This window comes from Aedes aegypti, chromosome 3 (genome assembly GCF_002204515.2).
Source record: "Aedes aegypti strain LVP_AGWG chromosome 3, AaegL5.0 Primary Assembly, whole genome shotgun sequence".
NCBI classification, from domain to species: domain Eukaryota; kingdom Metazoa; phylum Arthropoda; class Insecta; order Diptera; family Culicidae; genus Aedes; species Aedes aegypti.
The window spans coordinates 381480352-381486536 of NC_035109.1; the positions used below are offsets into that span (position 1 = coordinate 381480352).

Here is a 6185-nt window from a genome sequence, read left to right on the forward strand (position 1 = left end):
CATGAAACATCAATTGTGTGCCGTTTTCATACAATTGATTGGGTTTAATGTACCATATAAAGAATTCATAAGTTAACAAAATGTCATAAACTGTTTCAAAAGTGAACTTAAAATGTTTAAATTTATTTTTTCGAGGAAACATTAATCAGATTTAGAATAAAAGAATATATTTCTTAATGAGAACATTGCAAGTCTAATATTTTTCAAACAAGTGCTGATTGGCAAAAATTGTTACTGCACGAAGTATTTTACATGTTGTAGGTCGTTAACATGTTAAACAATGCTCTAAGCTAGATTTAAATTCTGTTGATTTTTGTAACTCTATCCCTGTTTAAAAGATTTTCATTTTGTATTTTTAGAACAAGTACTGGTATCTTAGCTATCGATTGCAATTGATAAATTGCAAGAAGATTGATTTTGAATAGATCGTCAGTTTTCTGTGTTGGTGTAACTTTGGAAATGGTTATGTAAACACATGGAAATCCACAACTAAACTACTGTTTGACGTTGTTCCGTTGAATTGGAGAATGTTATGCAATAAAGTACAAAATTTATTGTGAAGAAATCACTTTCAGAAGTATTTCAAGTTAAAACAAACATGTAAACATTTTTTTTTGGTCTAAATGAGTTTGTATTGAATTGATTTTGTGAATAAAAAATAATGGATTCTCATTGTTCACAAAACAAAACAATATATATATATATATATATATATATATATATATATATATATATATATATATATATATATATATATATATATATATATATATATATCCAGCTTTTTACGCTAGCTATAAAACTGAAGGGGGTGATTTGATTTTGATGTTTGCTGCCCACAGATTTTATAGTATGATCCAAGTATGCTGTTATTGAAATTGTTGATTGGAATGTCAATTTTTTTCACTATTTGTTTTGCAGCTAGACATCGTTGTAGTAAAAAATATATTCTCAAATATGTATCGCTTTTTCTAAGTAATCCTGTTTTTTACACTATTTTAGGTATCTGGAAACGTGGAACTAATCGCGCTTTAAGAAAGGCCCATAAACGATATAACAATCAAGCCATTGGGCTAATGAAACATAAATTCCGTTCGTTGTCGTTGACTAATTGCTTATCTCAGCTCAGGATGTTTCTCAACAATAAGAGCAGCATACCGAGCAAGACTTTGACAGGGCTGGATGGATTAATGCTTGGATGGCATTTTAAAATCACATAAGAGTATGGAATAAAGGGAGCACAAATGTATCCAATAAAGCGATAATTTTGAACCAGTTTGTTATTTTTTTGTCCCGGGTAGGATGTTCGATACTTTTTCCATCTTTCGGAATGTTATAAATTTTGTGTATTTTGGTGTGGGAGTGTGGTGCGGGAAGCACAGATTTGATTCCTAATGGAAGCATGAAACGAAAACACCGGCATAAAAACATGAGCTATCATTTTTAATTCAAGGTCAAAATAAAACAGTGAGGAACTGTAATGAACGCGATCAGGACAAAGTTTTGCTCTGGATTAGTAGATCCTTCAAATTGTTCAATCATAAAGATCCGTGATTCTTGCGACAATGCCAATTGACGAACACGTTTTGGTATGTGATCCTGCCGTCGATCCTTCTTTTAATCTATAAAATAAAAAAGATGAGATAAAATAGATAACTGTGAAATATTTTTGTTTCTCATATCCTAGTAACAATGAAAACTTTTGACGTTCCCTGTCAACAAAACATATTTTCTATACTCAAAGCTCACTTTGATTCTAGCTATAAAAATTATAGTGTGTGCTAGAGACGTCAATGAGGGGTAATTCGAAAATTATGGCCAGCTAGCGTAAAAAGCTGGATATATATATATATATATATATATATATATATATATATATATATATATATATATATATATATATATATATATATATATATATATATATATATATATATATATATATATATATATATATATATATATATCAATTGATTTTTGAATAAATATAGTCATATATCGAAGAAAACTGAATTATTCACGTAACGTAAATAAGGCGTTGCCTCTACTCGTTTAACGTTTTATAAAAATTTCTTATTTTGAGACTAAATTCAAGTGCTATAACTAGGCTGTCAAGGATACGTGACAAACTGTTTAACATTTCATCAAATAGTTATCGTAAAACTCAAATTGTTGTAAGCGTTTCAAAAGTCATACAATCACTTCGGTTTTTAAAATTCGAATAAAAAGTCTTATATAATGTGGTTTCAAACGAAAATAACTCTGACATGAAGTTTCAAACTAATACTAATAATTGCTTAACTGATTAATAGAAACTATGTTATTTCGTTTAGTATGTATGTCGTGGGTCCTGCAATATCAAATATCAATATCAATACCGTTTAACGGTAGTATGTATGAATTACCCCAAAAAAAATTTCAACTTTCTGGGACACTATTATAAAGGTACCGACAGTAATAGTGACGACCCATTCATAGTTTGTTGCAAATATCATCTTAACGTCTCACCGTTGAATGAATAAACGTGGAAACATATAAATTTTACAGATTTGAAAATAAAGCATGAAACGAGCACACCAATGGGTTACATATATGGCCTGATTCGCTACTCATCACATAGTAACGCACATACGCTAGTGTATTCGAACAATGCTTTCATTTAAGAGAAACTTGAAGTTAGATGCCTTTCCCCATACAAAATGGAACGAAAAAACTTCTGCTGATCAATTGTGGATAAGAGCATAGCAGGTAATCCATTGATCCCTCATCCTTGACTGAGCAGCTACAATCCACTTTCAGCTTCACTTAACGCAACAATCCATTTCAATCGCTTTTCAAACCGCACTGTCCAACAAACATGAAAACCGGCGACGCTACGAAAAAAATCTCATGCTTGCTCGGGCTCTTCAAACCGCACTTAAACAGTTTTTTTGTGAAAGAGCCGAAATACAACATTTAGCTTTTTTTTATATCGTTGAGTGCATATAACAATAGAGTGGTTCAAAATATCGTTTTTGCTCCACACCGCACATTCGATTCTAGATCAAATTTAGAGTATCCTCTCAAAATTTGAGGCCATTTGGATGAAAACTGAGACTGCACAAGCCCTTCAAAGTTTATATGGGAATTAGTATGGGAAAAGCAACCAATTCATTCAATCGGTCATAGTGTTTGCCCATGTGCTCTTGGGGATTAGAGCTACGTTGATACTGTGAGATACATTTATCAGCTACAACATTGCCGAAGACCGTTTCCAAATCGGACGCCTCAGTAATTAGTTATTGATTTATATCCAGTCACATATTCTTCAGCAGTGCTCATTAAACTTCTGAACAGGCAACATTGCTACACCTGGCGCGAAAGATAGCACGCACAAATCATGGCTACTATGTTTTACTGCATATATCCAGTGATGCCTGCAGAACAGCCCAATAGTTTCAGCCAAAGTTTTACAACTCATTCAAAAATCAATAACTAATTACTGGGGCGTCCGATTTAAAAACGGTCTTCGGCAAAGTTGTAGCTGCTTATTGCATCTCACAGTATCAACGTAGTTCTAATCCCCAAGAGCACATGGGCAAACACTATGACCGATAGTATGAATTTCTTTCGTTTCCCATAGTAATTCCCATATAAACTTTGAAGGGCTTGTGCAGTCTCAATTTTCATCCAAATGAGCTCAAACTTTGGGAGGATACTCAGAATTTGATTTAGAATCGAATGAGTAGTGTGGAGCAAAAACAATATTTTGAACCACTCTAACATAACAACTTATGTATATAACAAATGCATAGAAAAAGTTAAAAATCCTAGTCAAAAGTTCTCAAAACGATTTTCAAAACAGTGTGTTTATCAAAAGTGCAAAACTCTTCTTCAAGATTTATTATTTTATCTATCTCACTGCTGGGTGAATTAATCACAAAACTTTTTGGCACAACAGATGCGCTTTGATATACCAATAAAATTTTACGAACACCCTATACAAAATAAAACACTGTGCAACGGTTACCGCATGGCCGGGAGTTGAAATCAGAGTCCAGCGAACCGGTTCATTCATTTGGCCATTATCATTTATTATTAAACATTCAAATTGCGCCTTCGGAGGCTTTCGCGATTTGTGCTACAGTTGATGGCGCGCTACGTGATTTTTTGGCGGGCGTGATTTTTTCGGCGGAAACTTTCAACTTTTAGCACCTGTTATTGCTGCAAGAATACTGCGCCTTAACGACAAGAAAATTGGTCTCGAGTGAGTGCTTTGAAATGGGTTGGCCTGAAGTTTTGGGCTTTCGTGGGGGTTTATGACGGAAACTTCGTTGAGGTAAAGAACCATAATTAGAAGCCGAGAGATGATGATTTTTACGAAGCTCAAGTTTGGGTACAAACTTTTGTTTTATGCAATTGAAATAATTTATTTAAGTCATAATTTCTAGTGATGATAAATCAAGATAGCTGAGTTCAATGGAGAAGCTTCTTATCACTCGGAGTTGTTAAAAGTTAAGAGCCATACCTAAACCTATCACATATTGACATATTACGTCATTCAAGATCCAATAAAAGAATAAAGAGAAAAGATCTTCGATGAACTTTCTAGTTAAAGTGATTGCAAGACGAATCCCAATGTCTACTTATTTTTTTTTTTTTCAAATTTTCCTAACTTTCAAGTAGTTTTTAATTTTCTTTCTCTCTCAAGGATGAATCCTCAATCCTTCAAATATTAAACCGCATCCCAATAATCATCGTATTAGCACTCACCTCACTGGATCCCGAACAGAGTCACAGCTGGCCGATGCCAGTCCATATCCCAATGCTACATGGTGATTTATTAGTAATTAACAATCCACCCGAAGCCTCTTCACTGGGTGCTAAGGGGTAACTTGCTTTACGCCGTTAAGTTTGTTTGCGAAACTTGGCATAACTAATAATCAATCAATCGATCTGTGATAAGCTGATGCTGTGAGGCTGATGAACCAATGAGCCGGAAGTCGGCCACGGTGCTCCCCAGACCATTGTTATAAAAATCTCCATCAAATCCGTGCTCACCAGTCATTTTCTATGGCTAAGCCAATAAATTCAAAGGAAATCAGTGATATCAAACCAATTGTTCATGCCCCATTATAGTTAGGAGAAATATACCATCAAAACTTGGTTCAATGTTGGCTTGTAAGGGAAAGGGCTAATTTTCTACCTGCGATGCGCATCCCCTATAGGTAATCTTAACTTCTGGTAAAAGCTCCAACAAAATATGATCGACATTTTGTTAGCTACGCCCTTTTTGATGATTAGTCATCAAAAACCTTTTTTCATATACAACAATACAACTTTCTATTATAGTTGATCGTCTTTGAGTGTTTTCAATGAAAAACCGAAATCACATGCTAAGAAAAATTTCCTTCATTAACTTATTTTACGTAGGCTCAAAATCTATAAGGCATTACGAAGCCAATTTCACCATGTAACTAAATTTCTTTTTGTGGCACAATAATGTGGTAAGTTACCATCTTAGCCATAAAAAACGATTGATGAGTTTAGATTTCATGAAGATTTGTTCTTATAACACTGCGGAACACGGTTTTGTCTCAAGAACCAAAATACCACTATTTACTAAATTAAGGGTTGCTGAGTCCATTGCCGTTTTCAGAAATATCATGGCACGTCTAGTTTTTGAGATATTGACGGTTGAAAATGCTAAATTTGACTGTTTCAGCCAACTTGCATGCAAGTTTTCCAACTTGTACGGCAATTTGTTTGCTCAATTTGTCACAGAATTCAAACTTTATGCATAGAACAATAATTATCAATAATATATAATTCATAATATTTTCGATGGTAAAATGTTATTTTTTGGTGGTTCAGAAAAGTATTGTATTATGCCATATAAGAGAAACGAAGAATTTTATATGAAGACTGCAAACATGTTGAAAAAAATAGATTTAACCTAAATTTTATCGTAAAATTTCAACTGATTTGTATCTAAATTGAAAGTTCAAGTCGTATTTAGCATGTTTGGTAGATTATATCACAAAAAAGTTTGATAAATCATACTTTAAATTTCATGTAAACATCAATAAAACCAGTGTTTTATACAACTTTGGCGACCTGTAGCTAAAAATTGTGACGTGCTGGAACATTTCTGAGAACGGCATCAGATTCAGCGACCCAAAATCTACTAGAGACACATAATTTGA

At 33.4% G+C, this 6185-nt stretch overlaps 1 long non-coding RNA gene across 1 annotated transcript; it reads left to right on the forward strand.

Annotated features, from left to right (window-relative positions):
• The first annotated feature begins 884 nt into the window (after nucleotides 1-884).
• On the forward strand, nucleotides 885-1272 carry LOC110678944. The gene is made up of 2 exons (XR_002502069.1): nucleotides 885-936; nucleotides 1003-1272. It is a non-coding gene; the product is annotated as an uncharacterized LOC110678944 (long non-coding RNA).
• The last annotated feature ends 4913 nt before the right edge of the window (nucleotides 1273-6185 follow it).